We start from the raw sequence: 17,533 nt of genomic DNA on the forward strand, positions 1-17,533 counted from the left end.
AAAGATCTGTGACATCTCCCTCACAAGGGATTTTTAACTTATCTTCAGTAATCTTAACCACTGACCAAAAAAGGGTTTTGGACAGGGGCTTGACATTTTCTCGCTCCTGTGTGCCAAACTCATTTAAATTTTAAACGGACCTTCAAAAATTCATGCGCAACCTCACTCTTAAAAAACACTTCATTAAATTAGATCTGGAAGGTAATGAAGGGCAAGGAGAAACAGTAGCAATAACTGATCCACCTGAGGTTGTTTTAAGTGAGATTGTAGAATGTGTTGCAAGCCCTAGGCACACCCACTTTAGGGGAAAATCTAAATTTTATCCCTCCCACTCAAAAGGTCATCATATTGAGACCTTTTTTAACATGGTCAACAACTAATTAGTAATACTAAACCCAGTGACATAAAACATAACCTCACAAAAAACGAAACATTGGCGTTAAAATTTTTAAAAGAGAATACCAATCTCATTATTAGACAGGCCGATAAGGGAGGGGGTGTCGTTCTACAGAATCGTAAGGATTATGAGGGAGGGGCACTTCGTCTCCTGAACGATACCACCTCCTACACCAGGCTTAAAAAAGATCCAACCAGTGAGTTTTTGAATAAACTAAAAGGCTTACTTGACCAAGCCCTAGTTTCCTGTGTTATCACTAAGAATGAATATGAATTTTTATTCACCAGCTCCCCTAAGATCCCAATATTTTATCATCTCCCCAAAACCCACAAGTCAATAACTAACCCCCCTGGTAGACCGATAATATCGGGAATACAAAGCTTAACAGCCAATTTGTCACAGTATGTTGACCATTTCTTGCAATCCTATGTGGAAAAACTCCCTTCCCATTTAAGGGATTCCACTTCAGTGCTCAACTTGTTGCAGGACCTGGAGTGGAAAGATTCGTATAGATGGCTGACATGTGATGTGCAGGTCCTCTATACGAATATACCACATATGAAGGGCCTAGCATCTGTGGATTTTTTTCTATCAGGTGATGAGGAACTACACCATTTAAATAGAAGTTTTATTTTGGATTCAATACACTTCATTTTGAAACACAACTATTTTATGTTTTTGGATGAATTCTTCCTGCAGGTTTGCGGGACTGCTATGGGCACAAGATTTGCCCCCAGTTTTGCAAACCTGTACATGGGAGAATAGGAATTTAAGTTTATTCTGAACAATAATCCTTTTAAAGACAATATTATCATTTGGCGTTGTTTCATAGACGACATTATATGTTTATGGGATGGGGATCAATGTTCTGTAAATCACTTCATAAACTACATTAATAATAATGATGATAGAAATCTATCCTTTACCCACGTGGATAATATTAGGGATATTAACTTTTTGGACTTGAGTTTGACAGTATCCAATGAAGGGATGCTTGTTAGTAAAACCTATTTTAAGGATGTCGACTCGAATACTTTTGATGGCCTCAAGCCATCCTGGAAATCCTGGATCCAAAATATTCCTGGTGGTCAGTTCTATAGACTAAGGAAAATTTGTAGTGTGGACACTGACTTTGAGAAACAGGCTAGTGACTTAACTTCCAGATTTCTGGAGAGAGGTTATCCATTGAAAAAACTTACTGATGATCTGGATAGGGTAAGAAAACTGGATAGAAGACAAATGTTAGTTCCAAAAATTAAAGAACGAAATAAACAGGAAAACAGGGAGGGCAAATGTAATGTTGCTTTTATTACAAATTTTAATTCTATGACTTTGCAAATTGAAAAGATTGTAAAAAAACACTGGGCAATTCTGTCAAACGATCCAATCTTGGGGGTCCACATTTCGAAGTTTCCTAAGTTTACTTACAGAAAAGCAAAAAACTTGAAAAACACCCTGTCCCCTAGTGACATTAATATTAAAGATGTCTCTGTGGGAGAAAAAAGGTGGTTGAGTAGTAAACCTCTTGGTAACTTCAAATGCAGAAAATGTTCAGTGTGCAAACATTTGCACCCTGACAATAAAAACTTTATGTGTAAAAAAACTGGGCAAATTTATGAGATTTCAGATTTTATTAATTGTAATTCTGACCATATAGTTTATTTAATTGAGTGCCCTTGTGGCTTGCATTATGTGGGGCGCACTAAGCGTCCACTTAAGGTACGTATCCAAGAACATATACGAAATATCTAAAATGGTACTACACTCTGCACCACAACAAAGACCCCTCGTCTCTGCGTTTTAAGGGCATTAAGTATGTCCCTCACAATAGAAGGGGCGGTGATAGGGTGAAAGATCTGTCATTCCAGGAGACCTTCTGGATACATAAACTGGGAACTTTGCATCCAGGAGGTCTCAATGAGGTTATTGATATATGGTCCCTCTATTGATCACCATTAAGATAGAGGTTTATCAAATAATACCCTCTCTATGGGCTTTATTATGTAAGCTTTTTTCTTTATTACTAGGTGATCCTTTGCTTTTTTATATATTTTTTATATTATATATATTTTTTATATATATTTTATGTTTTTTAATAAAAAAAATTTTAATTCCATGCTTCTTTTTCTATGTAATACCTTGTAATGTGCACCATAAAGAAATATATATATGTGCATTTCCTGGTATAGGTGCAGCTGTTCAATCTTTCATGTATTAACTAACAAATCTACGTAAGTACCAGCACTCACTGTCTAATGGCTAAATGATGAAAACAGTTGTAATGCAGAATAAACATTTAATAATAAAACAAACCAGAAATAAATCAAATGTGTTTGCAGAAACCAGTATCACAAATGGGCATGTCACAAAGTGAGGGGTGGGGGGGAAAAAGGAAAAGGGGAAAAAAAAGATGAAACACAAGGAATATACACAAAAAATGGAGAACGGCAAGTATGCTAGGGGGGCAACGTTTCAAGGGACTACCTCTTCATCTGGCCCATTCCCCCTGGTCCAAAAGGTCCCAGAGGTACTTCCCGAAGCCTCCCTTCCCCTATAACTGGTCAAATCAGACACCCCTGAAAATAGATCGCAAACATACAGTGTAGGCTAAATACAGCTAAACAGCTAATAGCAGGGAAGCAAGAATCCACTACAGTCAATGTCAGTAGTTCAATTACTACCAGAAACTGTGTGCAATGGTACAGTCAAGGCTGAACACAGCCTGCAAGAAAGCAGCTTGCAAAGAAGCACCAGGAGTCCACAACAGTCAATGTAAGATTAATGGCAATAGCAAATGAAGACAGTAATCAAACCCTGTATGAAGACAGTAATCAAACCCTGTGGTCTGCTCCTTGTGCTCGTGTGGAGTGCCCATGCCCATTTGTGATACTGGTTTCTGCAAACACATTTGATTTATTTCTGGTTTGTTTTATTATTAAATGTTTATTCTGCATTACAACTGTTTTCATCATTTAGCCATTAGACAGTGAGTGCTGGTACTTACGTAGATTTGTTAGTATTATACAGGGGAATAAGGGTCCCCTTTGGTTCCGTGCACCCTGCAATTGCATTAATTTAAAATCATCAGAGTGCTGTCTATCGTCCCCATTTTTCCCTTTCATGTATTAACGTTTTCTCTCTTTATTTTAGAGCCATCACTTGATGTTTGTATTTTTGCGCGCTATTGTATGTTCAATAAAGTGTATTTTTGTTGTTTTAGGTTGCCAAGGGCAACGTGTTTGCATTTGAGATCCATGGAGCTATTTGACTCCTCCCCGCTTTCCTGGTATTGGCCGCAACTCCTAATTGAGGGGCCTATCAGTGATAAGCGTGGGGTATTTAGATGCTACATCGATTTAGATTCAATATTCCCTGATGAAGAGACCCCTGTGGTTTCGAAACGCGTTGGAATAGAACTTTTTGTGAACCCTGGACTTTGCACCACTCCTTGAGAACCAGCTCGGTGCTCCGAAAGATCGCGACGTGCTGTCGCCGCCGTGTGACGTCATAAACCCGGAAGCGCCGGATCAGAGAGCTGAGCAGCGTGTGTCACGCTGCCGCAGAGATTTCTATACCTACAGACATCACTCATCTGCACTGCGACTTGGCTGAACCGTTTGTTACCCTACCGGAGACCTTCCAGGTTTCATCCTGAGACTGAGCGATCGTGACGGGGAGAGCTACGTGCCTAAACCGATGACATCCTCACTGGCGTCCTGTTTGGTGCTTGGGTAACAATAACCCTGAAATGCCTATTTAAATTGTTTTAATGTACGCCTAATACTTACCTACTTGTTTGGTTATCAATATAATTTTTAATGCACTATGAGCGTTGTGCGCTGTGTTTTTTGTATTTTTTGTACATTTAATGGAGACTGATTTGGGTGATATGATATCTTGGCTTTATTGAGCCTGTTCCTTTATCCAGGCAAAACATACAAAATAACAAACCCCGATCCTTTTGAAAGGGCTATCTTATGTAGCCGAGTCTCCCTACCCTGCCTCCAGTGCGGGGGAGCTGCTAAGTGGTTGGCCGGAGCTCCGCGTGATCAGGAGTTTGGGGTAGCCATTTTGGTAGTCGCACATGCGCAGTGCAGCGAGGCGCGCATGCTCAGTGGAGGAGGTGGAGGCCATCTTAGGATAGCTCCGTATATGCAGCCGCAGGACTACAAGTCCCAGAATTCCTAGAGGGAGGGACTGCCTACATGTGACTGCCCCAGCCAATGGGATTGGAGCAGGGAGAGGAACAGGATATCCTCTGCGGGCGGAAAGCCCACGAGTCAGTCCTGACGGAGGAGCCAAAGGAGAAGGTAGTGTCCAGGGAGCAGTGCTTCCTGGGCTAGGCATAGACTTTGCAGGAGAGAGGTGGGAGTGAAACACCCCCAAGCAATGTTTTCCAGAGGTAAATTCCAGTGTTTACATTATTAAAAAAACCTCTCTTTGATAAAGCGTGTACGTTGCGCGAAACGCATCAGAGGGGGTTAATCTCTTTGTTGCTGTTTTTTTATGTGTCGCTAATAAAAGTATTTTTTGTACCTGTTTGGAGCAGTCCAGCTATTACTTTTTTCCCATGCTGGTGCATCGTCTTATACACCCTGGCAACATAGGCCTAGACTTTGCCCCTAGGCCCCAGTTAGGCACTGAGACACCAGTATCAGAGTGTTGCAGGGAAGGCTCCAGATATGGACTCTTCCACTTATTGTTATTTCTGCACCGGTGACCGGACGGCCACGCGGCGCCCTACGGCCTCGGACCAGGTCACAGGATCCAGAGACATTGTGTGAGACCCTCCAGCTGGGGCTCACACTGTGAGGAGGATCAGGACCTTTAGGAGGTGAGGATTTGTGTTGGAGGCGGACCCGCTCCAACACGCCACACCAAGCAACACCTGGGTACTGGAGTACCCAGGAAGGTACCCAATGTGCACCTACATCTACAGGGGGTAGAGCTACCTCACATTTGGGTGGGATTGCTGGGACAGGACACCAGGGATTATTGGGGCCACAGCACCCTCAGTACTTTGGGCGAACCCCCACGTGTTGGGTCACTGGGTTATACTGTGGGTACCGGTTATTGTATGTGTAACAGTGTTTATCCCACCCTCTGGGAGATTCCCCTGTTACCAGGTGTGTAGTGCTGTGTACCTGTTGGTTCACAGAAGCGTTGAGGTTCTGCCGTTGTTGTTGGGGAAGACAGGACAGGCATTTGGGGTGATAGAAGGTTCTTTCTCACTCTTGGTTCAGCGCCTCCATCTCTTGCAGGCTCCAGGAGTGCTGGAGGCAATCCCTGCAGGAGAACTCTCTGATACTCCCCCTAATAGATTGCAGACTCAGGCAGGAGTATATTTTATAAACAGGAACAGATGAAAAACAGGAGGCGGCTCACGGTAGCAAAATAAACACTTTATTCCATTAAGGGATCAGGCAAAGCCCCCCACAGCAGCAGCAGGTATCACACCTGCGTGTTTCGGGCAGTGTGCCCTTTATCAAGGTGTACCATACTTCCTAAATAAGCCCGTATATAAATAGAAGCGCCGTTCGCGTTAACGAGTGACGTCACGATCCCTCATCCAATCAGCTAACATCTCCTACGTGCACACATTCCAATAGGCTGGAAAGATGGTGTCATTCTCAACGAGCTCCATCTCTTGCAGGCTCCAGAAGTGCTGGAGGCAATCCCTGCAGGAGAACTTTCTGATACTCTCCCTAATAGATTGCAGACTCAGGCAGGAGTATATTTTATAAACAGGAACAGATTTTATTGCAACAGCACAGGATACACTGCATACTCTGGGTTCCAGCTTTGTGATGGTCCCTGGACTCAATCCCCAGGCACAGGCCCCAAAGGTCGGTCCTTGCTTTTCCTCTACTCCCTGATGGAGTAGGAGGTATAATCCTCTCTCCCATTCCTCAAATGGAGGGGACAGAAGGTGGCCAGAGCACTTTGCGCACACTTCTGTGGGACCAGTCTCTCTCAAGGGAGAGACAACACTGGATAAATTTAGGAAGTGCAACCCCTTAAGTACCCTGGGGAAGGGGCCAAGGTCTGAGCCCAGGATTGGGCAGAACACAGGCCTTGCCCCCCCCCCCTGTGATCAAAGGGGCTGCTCACTGCAGGGGAAAACCCTGGGCCTAACACTGCCTGCACTGTACCAGGACTTACATGTCAGGCAGGGTAGATTAGTAGCCAAGACCAGACATGGCTACATATGTTATCGGTGTTAGTATGTGGGTACAGTAAAGCTTAGTTATATACACTGTGTGGTGTATTACTTATTACTGTGTATCGGTTTCTGTGAGGGGTTATCCCGCCAATGCTGGGATCAGTCAGCGGTGGAGTCGCTGCACGCAAGGAGAAAGAGCTCACCCCAGGCTCCCAGAGGTGGAGGCATAGGCCTCCTGTGAGCAGACAGGTACAGCAGCACGTGTAGTTGCCTGCGTAGTGTGGAATGGAACGTGGTCAACTCACTGGTGCAATATTCCTAGATTTTGCAAAGGCTTTTGATACTGTTGATCATGCTATCCTGCTTAACAAACTCCAGAGCTCTGGAATAGGGAAGCATGCTTTAAACTGGTTTCAGTCCTACCTATCAGGTAGATCCCAACATCTCAGGCTCTAACTCCAACCCCCTGGATATCACCTGTGGCGTCCCGCAAGGCTCTGTTCTGGGGCCTCTACTCTTCTAAATGTTCATTAATGATCTTCCCACAGCTTGTAAGGAAGACTCAATACTACACATGTATGCAGATGACACAATCTTATATGCACACAGCCATAGCCTCTCCGACCTTGAACACGTACTACAGTCTGACTTTTGGAGACTCGAAAACTGGATTTCCCAAAACAAACTGTTTTTAAACACTGTAACAATGGTATTTGGGACCAAGACTAAATTTTTAAAGCTTCCAGTGACTGAGCTCCAGATCAGAACCAACGCTAAAACCACTCTAACTCCTGTTACTAGTTTTAAATACCTGGGCATATGGTTTGACTCCCACTTAACATTCGGAATGCACATTGATGCCCTGACATCCAAAACCTATGCCAAACTAGGTGTACTTTACAGGAACAAATCCTCCCTAAGCCTCCTGGTCAGAAAACGTATTGCACAGCAGATGCTAATGCCAAATATCGACTATGGAGACATAGTATATGGCTCGGCACCCCAAACCCACCTTGGCAAACTTGACACCCTCTACAATTCAATTTGTCGTTTCGTTCTCCAATGCAACTACAACACACATCACTGCGAAATGCTCAAAGAACTAGATGGGCAAGCTACCCACCTATCTGAACAAGCTCCTCACCCCTACCGCATGCAGCACTCATCATCTGAGATCTGACTCCAAAAGACTGTTCATGGTCCCAAGGGTCAACAAAGTATCCGGCCGCTCCTCCTTCTCTTACCGTGCACCCCAAAACTGGAACAACCTACCGGAGACTCTCACATCCACAACCAGTTTAAGTTCTTTCAAAACTAAGGCTGTCTCACATTTTAATCTGGTCTGTAACTGTTACATAAGCCTATTATCTACATCTTCTCTAACTGTGCATGCAATATATTGTATATAATGTATACCCTGTTCATTTACGTAACTGTATTTGTAACCATGTATTTGTCATATTAACTATGTCCAGGACATACTTGAAAACGAGAGATAACTCTCAATGAGTTACTTCCTGGTAAAACATTTTATAAATAAAAAATAAATAGTTCCCTTAGGCATAGGGAAAGGGGGCTACATTTGTAGGTGCTGCTGAGATTCAGACCTGGGTGCCCGAGATAGTAGAACCAAATTTAGGGAACCTTGTTTGTACCCTTCAAACAAGAGGTCCGTCAGTGGGCCGTGGAGTTCCAAAAGTCTCCCTGTCATGTGGTAGCTGTGGGGGACGTCCCGGCTGCCACACCCCCACATCCCATTTAATGCAAGAAAATATCTTGTTTGCCTTTGCAGCTACTGCATGACTTTGGGTACTATTGCTAAGCCTGCTGTCTATAAGCACTCCTAAATCCTTCTCCATCAAGGATTCACCCAATTTATCCCTATTTAATTTGTAAGTCGCCCCTTTATTCTTGCTTCCCAAATGCATAACCTTACATTTATCTGTATTAAACCGCATCTGCCATTTACCTGCCCATGTTTCCAGTCTCTCCAAGTCCTTCTGGAGAGAAATTACATCCTTCTCTGATTCTATTACCTTACACAATTTAGTCTCATCAGCAAAGACGGATACTTTGCTCTTGATGCCAACCTCAAGGTCATTAATAAACAAGTTTAAAAGCAGGGGTCCGAGAACCTTAGCCCAACCTGAAAAAGCTCCATTCATGAAAACCCTCTGTTATCTATCCTTCAACCAGTTTTCAATCCAGGTGCATATATTTTTACTGTGTCCAATTTTCTTTATTTTGTACACCAACCTCATGTGGAACAGTATTAAAAGCCTTTGCAACATCTATGTAGACCAAGAAACAAACAAGGTTAGTTTGGCATGATCTATCCTTCATAAATCCATGCTGACTATTACTAATAATTTTGTTTTCCATTAGGTATTCCTGAATATTATCCCGTATTAAACCTTCAAGTAGTTTCCCCACTGTTGAAGTCGGGCTTACAGGTCTGTAATTCCCCGGTTGTGATCTAGCTCCCTTTTTAAATATAGGCACCACATCTGCTTTACGCCAATCTTGTGGTGATAAGCCTGTGGAAATGGAGTCCTTGAATATTAAATGTAATGGTTTGGCTATTACTGAGCTTAACTCCTTGAGAACTCTTGGATGTATGCCATCGGGGCCAGGTGCCTTATTTAATTAATTTTTTTCAAACCGCCTATGAATTTCTTCCTCGGTTAATCAATTGATCATTAATAAGGAGGTTGTGGCTTCCTCCTGCGGCACTACTATTGAAATTGATTCTTCCCTGGTAAACACAGAGGCAAAGAATTTGTTTAATACCTCTGCTTTTTCCTTATCTCCAATAATCTTCCTGCCCATCTCACAATGAAAGGGTCCTATATTTTCTTTTCTGATTTTTTTGTTATTAAGGTACTTAAATAATTTTTTAGGGTTGACCTTATTTTCTATTACAATCCTTTTTTCATTATCCATTTTTGCTAATTTGATTGCCCTTTTGCAATTTTTCCATTTCCATTCCTTATATTTACATTCCTTATAATTCTGATATGATGCATCCGTCCCTTCTGACTTCAAGACTCTCAACGCCTGCCTCTTCTTTTCCATTTCATCCCTACCTGTTTATTTAGCCACATTGGTTTTGACTTATTTCTTTTATACTTATTACCACACTGATAAGTGTGGTTTTCTAACAATGTTTTAAAGACTGCTCATTTATCTTCTACATTTTTCCCTGCAAAAACATCATCCCAATGTATTACTTGTAGACTAGTCCTCAGTTTATTAAAGTTAAGGTCTTTGTTGAACCCAAGTAATCTGTTTTTTTGATAATTTATTTCAAATTAGACCATGTTATGATCACTGTTACCCAAATATTCCAGGACTTGAATATGTGCTATTACTTCTACATTGTTTGATATTACCAAATCTAGTATTGCCCCTCTCCTGGTTGGTTCCTCAATAATTTTGGTCATATAATTGTCTTTAAGCACCCCCAAAAACCTGTTTCCTTTTGTTGTAATGCTAATCTCATTGCCCCAGTCTGTCTGGATAATTAAAATCACCTATTATGCAAACATGACCAAGTTTTGATGCCTTCTCCATTTGCAAAAGTATTTTAGGTTCCTCAATCTCACAGGTGGTTTATAGCATATTCCCACAAACATTTTCTTTGTACTTTTACCTCCACTGCTAATTTCTATCCACAAGGTCTGTACATTTTCATAATTCCCTCCATAAACATCTTCCCTTATAATAGGTTTTAGATCCAGTTTAACATATAAACATACTCCACCTCCCCTTCTATTTGCTCGATCTTTCCGAAAAAGAGAATAACCCTCTAAATTAACGGCCCAGTCATGAGTTTCATCCCACCATGTTTCAGTAATGCCTATATCATACTGCTCCCTTGCAGCTACTAATTCAAGCTCCTCCATTTTATCTGGCAGGCTTCTTGCATTAGCAAGCATGCATTTAACTTTTTTTTTCAGCCTGTACTATTATCTTATCTGCTCCTTCCTTTCTGCACAAATTTGGTTTAGTCTTTAGAAATGTTCTAGTATTATCTGTATTCACTATGGGTGTCTCGCTGCTTGTCAAACTTGCACTTCTACCTCCATAACCCTTTGCTATTTTCTCATCTATTCTATTTAGTTCGTTACCCGTTTCATTCCCCTCCCCCCCCCATCCTAGTTTAAAATCTCCCCCAACCTTTTTAACATTCTCCCCCCTAGCACAGAAGATCCCTCTTCATTGATGTTAGCGGACGAGGCCTTTCCGTTGCCGACATATCTCATGAAGCCGTAAAGACGACAACGTTTAACCAAAAAAGAAACCTTTAATTACAGACTTTCCAGAGCAAGACGCTGTGTGGAGTGTGCATTCGGTATTATGACTGCAAAATGGAGAATACTATTAAAAGCTATAGAAATGTCAGTGCTAAATGCTAAGAAAATTGTACAATGTGTGGCTATACTGCATAATATTGTTATGGATTTGGAATGCACAACCGATGGGTCAACAATGGTCCGTGTGCCTATAGTTGCTACCCAGCTTCAAAGATTTAGGGGAAATAGTTCACCAGGAAACAGGGCCAAATACATCCGTGATTCTTTCAAAAATTATTTTAATGCAGAAGGAGCTGTCCCATGGCAAAATAGTGTTTAGTATTTTTTAATGACAAATAAACATACTGCTTTTGAAATATTGCTCCTGTATTTTATATTAAGTTGAAAGTGTTTGAGATTCTATTGTCTTTCTATTTTCTTACTGAAAAGTGGTGGTATACATGTTTATTAAAGAGAGAAAACACACACATGGTTTCAAAACAGTAAAAAAAATAATGAAATAAGACATTGTAGAAACATGTAAAACTTTAGATCAGCGGTCCCCAACCTTTTCGGCCCCAGGGACCTGTTTTGTGAAAGACAGTTTCGGGATGATTTCACTGTGTGTGTCACTCTGTCAGTCACTGTGTCAGTGTGTGTGTGTCTCTGTCAGTGTGGGGTAAAAATGGAGCTGGGGGGGGGGGGGAAACGGAGCTGGGGAGGGGGGCAAAAACTGAGCTGGGAAGGGGGGCAAAAACTGAGCTGGGGAGGGGGGCAAAAACTGAGCTGGGAAGGGGGGCAAAAACTGAGCTGGGGAGGGGGGCAAAAACTGAGCTGGGGATGGGGGCAAAAACTGAGCTGGGGAGGGGGGCAAAAACTGAGCTGGGGAGGGGGGCAAAAACTGAGCTGGGGAAGGGGGCAAAAACTGAGCTGGGGAAGGGGGCAAAAACTGAGCTGGGGAAGGGGGCAAAAACTGAGCTGGGGAAGGGGCAAAAACTGAGCTGGGGGAGGGGCGCCAAACCAAAGCTGGGGGAGGGGCAAAAACCTCACGGTTCAGTTAAGTTCTTCCCCCCCAGCAGCAACAGCCAACACCACCAGGGAGCATCTCCTCACCTCAGGCGGCAGCAGCAGCAGCATGCAGAAAGCGGGAAGACTGCACGCGCTCAGCAGGCACCGTAAGTGCCGGGCTGCTAGAGTGCGCTCCACGGAGGGAGGAGAGCCAGGGGCCGCAGTGAGTGTGGGCGGCGGCCCGGTTCCTAACAGGCCACGGACCGCCTGGGGGTTGGGGACCCCTGTTTTAGATAACTTAAATATTATAAAAGGTCCAACACGGAAACAAATATAACATAACTTTTTTTTATTGTTTTTCTTGGAATTTTTTCACTGCATTTAAAACCACATCAGTGATTTCCTTCCATACAGTCAATTTTGCAACCTGATCAAGTTGCTTTACAGTATGTAGGGCAGTAGGCTTCGTAGAAAATCCCACTCTTCATCCACTGGGCTTTTGAAAGCCAGAGACATAATTTCACGTTTTTGTGCCTCTATCGAGTTCTTTTTTCAGCTTGCTAGCAGGCCTTGATTTTTGGGGCAGTGGATCTTGTGATATTGATGCCTCACAAAATGAATCCTCGTCTACAGTGACGTCCCCAGCTGTCTCTGCAGCTGCCTCTACGTTGCTTACAGATGGCTCCAAGTTTGATACTGTCCTTGCTGGCATCATCTGATCTTGCAAGAACAGCATCATTTTGAAAAAGGGCCAGGATGAACAAAATTCGTAGCTGCTTGGCCCTGCGTCACCTGAGAATGGCATATTCTGTTTTAATTCCCTGTAGAATGCATCTCTGAGATTCTTCCACTTGCCTTTGGCAAGTTCACCTTAAAAAATACAAATTAAAAATTAACATCAAATTGTGAATTATTTTACAATTCAACACTTTTTAAAGTAATATATCAAGCATTCTGCAATAATTGCACTCTTCAACAATAACATCCTATATATCAAGTATTCGGCAATTACATGTATACATATTTTTTGCAATTTATCAAGAATTCAGCAATTACAACCTTCAACAATATCATGAACTATTTAAACCAGGGTTTCCCAAACTTTTTTTTCCGTGACCCGGTTATTTTTTGAACTTCTCCTTCGTGACCCACTAAAAATTTTATCGCCTATACTGGCCTATAGGGCCTGCACAGACACACACACAGCCACTGATACACACACACACAGCCACTGATACACACACACACAGCCACTGACAGACACGCAGCCACTGACACACACACTGATACATACACACAGCCTCTGATACACACACACGCAGCCACTGACACACACACGCAGCCACTGACACACACACGCAGCCACTGACACACACACATGCAGCCACTGACACACACACACGCAGCCACTGACACACACGCAGCCACACAGATACACACACACACACACACTCGCTCTCCCCTATACCCACACACACTCGCTCTCCCCTATACCCACACAGACACAAACAGTGAATTACAGGCAACGACGGATGTGAGTGACTGGAGAGGGGGCCAGGGGCACTTGGGTGGGAGGGAGGGGGCCAGGGGCACTTGGGTGGGAGGGAGGGGGCCAGGGGCACTTGGGTGGGAGGGTGACCAGGGACACTTGGGTGGGAGGGGGACCAGGGACACTTGGGTGGGAGAGTGGGAGGGGGACCAGGGGCACTTGGGTGGGAGGGTGGGAGGGGGACCAGGGGCACTTGGGTGGGAGGGGGACCAGGGGCACTTGGGTGGGAGGGTGGGAGGGGGACCAGGGGCACTTGGGTGGGAGGGGGACCAGGGGCACTTGGGTGGGTGGGAGGGGGACCAGGGGCACTTGGGTGGGTGGGAGGGGGACCAGGGGCACTTGGGTGGGTGGGTGGGGGACCAGGGGCACTTGGGTGGGTGGGTGGGGGACCAGGGGCACTTGGGTGGGTGGGTGGGGGACCAGGGGCACTTGGGTGGGTGGGTGGGGGACCAGGGGCACTTGGGTGGGTGGGTGGGGGACCAGGGGCACTTGGGTGGGTGGGTGGGGGACCAGGGGCACTTGGGTGGGTGGGTGGGGGACCAGGGGCACTTGGGTGGGTGGGTGGGGGACCAGGGGCACTTGGGTGGGAGGGGGACCAGGGGCACTTGGGTGGGTGGGTGGGAGGGGGACATGGGGCACTTGGGTGGGTGGGTGGGAGGGGGACATGGGGCACTTGGGTGGGTGGGAGGGGGACCAGGGGCACTTGGGTGGGTGGGAGGGGGACCAGGGGCACTTGGGTGGGTGGGAGGGGGACCAGGGGCACTTGGGTGGGTGGGAGGGGGACCAGGGGCACTTGGGTGGGTGGGAGGGGGACCAGGGGCACTTGGGTGGGTGGGAGGGGGACCAGGGGCACTTGGGTGGGAGGCAGTGACTGGGTGGGGTGACTTACCTTGCCGCCGGACGCTTTCCCCTGCTGCCCGGGACGGGAGGTGGGCTTGGGGGGACGGGAGGTGGGCTCGGGAGGGGGTGCCACGGGAGGTGAGCTCGGGAAGCTGGCTGCGGGGGGAAGCTGGCTGCGGGGGGAAGCGGGCCGCAGTAGGAGCTTGAACTTCCCCCTCCGTCCCACGTAACGTGCGGGACGCAGAGGAGCTGGTACTTCCTCCTCCGTCCCACGTTGGGAGCGGGGGGGGAGGAAGGGAGCAGGCCCTGCTTGCCCTGCGCAAGCACGCGGGACCGCAGGGGGAAATCGCCGGCATTTTTTTAAAATTGAGCAGGGGGGACGGGAGACACCGCGCGGCCAGCCTCGCTGCGACCCGGCAATTTTGGTGCCGTGGCCCGGTGCCGGGTCGCGACCCACCGTTTGGGAAACGCTGATTTAAACTATTATGCAGTACATAATCATTGCATGCCATAGTTAGTAAAAAAAATCATCAACAATTACATGCTATGGATAATTACATAAATACACAATTGTATGCAATAGATCAAAATTTTAAAAATAAATCAATACACATTGTATTAAAATGATTAACTTACATGGAATGGCCAATATTTCTGAAATTTCCTTCCATAACTTGTCATGTTAATTCCTGTCATTGTAGTTAGTGCTTGCTCCTTTGATTTCATAGAGGATCTCTTTTAAATACCTAAGAAATCAAGGATTCAATTCAGTTGAATTATCCATTTTGTATATTTCAACAGCAAAGCACACCACCACTACTGTAATAAACTTGAGAAAAGTAGGAACGGGCAGTTCCCAGGTAGAATAAGCAGCTTTGCTCTGATAGGTTTTACAAATGTCACGTGACCCGCCATCGCACTACAAATACAAAGTTTTTTGTCTCCTCATGCTGCTCTTCATGGAACTCTAAGGGGCACGTGCACGCACACTATAGATCAGGCCTGCACAACTCCAGTCCTCATGGGCAGCAAACAGGCCAGGTTTTCAGGATATCCCTACTTCAGCACAGCTGGCTCAATATGACTGAAAACCTGGCATGTTTGCGGCCCTTGATGAATGGAGTTGTGCAGGCCTGCTATAGATGATCACATTGACATAATGTGATTCATTGCGCAGTGCTCAAGCGGGCTCTCAGCCTGGATGCGGCCTAAGGCATCGTCCTGGGTGACGCTGAGTGGCAACTCACGCTGGCCGCGATGAAACACATTGCTGCAATATGTGTCCAGCGTGAGCAACCACCTGCGCATGCACAGCGCTTAGCTGCTTGCAGAGGCAAGCAAATTTGATTATGCCACTCGCTGGCGCGACATGTGAGCGGTTCGCCCAATGTCATGGCCGTGCTCCCCGCTCGCGCAACTAGCTGGCCATAAATCGCCCAACAGAGCGCGTGACGCCAGCGCGCTCGATCCCTGCCTGGCTGTGCGAATCTTGGCCAGCTAGTTGCGCTCTTGTGGGGGTGTGACCATGACGTGACGGAGCTGGTTCACCCTCATCGGGCGAAAACCGCTCACATGACGGGCCAACGAGCGGCAGACACAAATTTTCTCGTCTCTGCAAGCAGCTGAGTGCCGTGTACTCACATATTGTAGCAATGTGTTTCATCGCGGCGAGCGTCACCCTGGCCGCAGCCAGGGTGAAGCACGCGCCTGTTCTTAGCGCGATCAGTGATTAATCTGAATGCGCTTGTCCAGGGTGCGTGCGCATGAGGTTACATAGTTACATAGTAGATGAGGTTGAAAAAAGACTTCCGTCCATCAAATTCAACCTATGCTAAATTTAGACAACAGATACTTTATCCTATATCTATACTTATTGATCCAGAGGAAGGCAAACAATAAACCCCATTAAGGGGAAAAATTAATTCCTTCCTGACTCCAAGAATTGGCAATCGGATTAATCCCTGGATCAACATCCTTCCCATGTATACTTATTTGGTATATCCCTGTATACCTTTCCTATCTAAAAAGATGTCCAAACTTTTTTAGAACAAATCTATTGTATCTGCCATCACAGTCTCCATGGTAATGAATTCCACATTTTAACTGCCCTTACAGTAAAGAACGATTTCCTTTGTTGCTGGTGAAATTTCCTTTCCTCCAACCTTAAGGGATGCCCCGAGTCCTTTGTACTGCCCGTGGGATGAATAGTTCAATAGGTTGCTCCTTGCCGAGACAGTCAAATTTGATTTCGCTGACTGATGCGTCACGTGAGCAGTTCACCCAATGAGAGCGAACCAGCTCCCCGACGACACAGCCGCGTGCGCCCCCCACCCTCCCGCACAACAGGACAAAAATCGCCGGAGCAAAATAAGCGCCAAGCTCAAGCGCCAGCGTGCTCTCATTCACCCTGACCCGTCACCCTGACCCCTTTTCTGAAACAATCAGTGGACTTCTGATTGCTCGCGACGGGTGGGATATAGCGGGCTTTGCGCCATCACGCTTTGAGTATGCGCATGCACTGACTTACTGGCGCCAGCCCCATATAGGGCAGTCTCTTGTACACGCCGTGCACACCATCACACGCGCAGTCGCGATCACTGGGACCGAGGCCTAAGATATGTGGCCGATACTCATTGGCTCTTTACACCTGCAGCTGTGACAGTACTCACACTTTTCTAAGTACAGGCAAAGACAATTTTACTATCACACCTGTGCCATATTAGTCATCTGTGCAAATGCTCAAACCATTTTTAGACTAGTCTACATACACATGGGTTATATGCAAAATATCCCCCTCTGCAAAAAAACACTGTTGTATAGGTGGCCAAAGTAATTTAACCCTTGAAATACTGCAGCTAATTCAAATTGGTATAACTATTGGTGCCCACGCCATACTCCTGTTCTGATGCCCAATTCCCTTTTGGGACAGGATAAATACAACTGGGTTTTATGTTAGGGATCCCAAACACTGTGAAATGGTTGCCCCAGTTCCCTTTAACCCTTGGAAAACACCTTCCTGCACGAATATGCTAACTCCCGCCTTCGGGATGAGAGGGAAAGGCACGCGGGCACAGATCTCCCCCGCACATGCGCAGTGAAGGGGATGAGTCACAGGCACGCACTGAATGAACGAACCAGTTCGGCTCGTTCCTGAGACGGTGACGGTCCGCGCATGCCCGCGCACAGAACCAGTTCAGGCGCCGACACAATTCCTGAGAGCGTGTGGTTTCGTAGGTGAAGTTGCGCATGCGCAGCAGGGAGCGAGTCACGCGCTTTGGAGA

At 45.7% G+C, this 17,533-nt stretch overlaps 1 long non-coding RNA gene across 1 annotated transcript; it reads right to left on the bottom strand.

The window, feature by feature from the left end:
* Positions 1–12,069: 12,069 nt before the first annotated feature.
* On the bottom strand, positions 12,070–17,365 carry LOC142465183 (uncharacterized). The gene is made up of 3 exons (XR_012787812.1): positions 16,366–17,365; positions 14,889–14,998; positions 12,070–12,733 (listed from the first exon to the last, which is right to left on the bottom strand). It is a non-coding gene; the product is annotated as an uncharacterized LOC142465183 (long non-coding RNA).
* Between the last annotated feature and the right edge of the window lie 168 nt (positions 17,366–17,533).

This window comes from Ascaphus truei, chromosome 1 (assembly GCF_040206685.1).
Source record: "Ascaphus truei isolate aAscTru1 chromosome 1, aAscTru1.hap1, whole genome shotgun sequence".
Classification (NCBI taxonomy): Eukaryota; Metazoa; Chordata; class Amphibia; order Anura; family Ascaphidae; genus Ascaphus; species Ascaphus truei.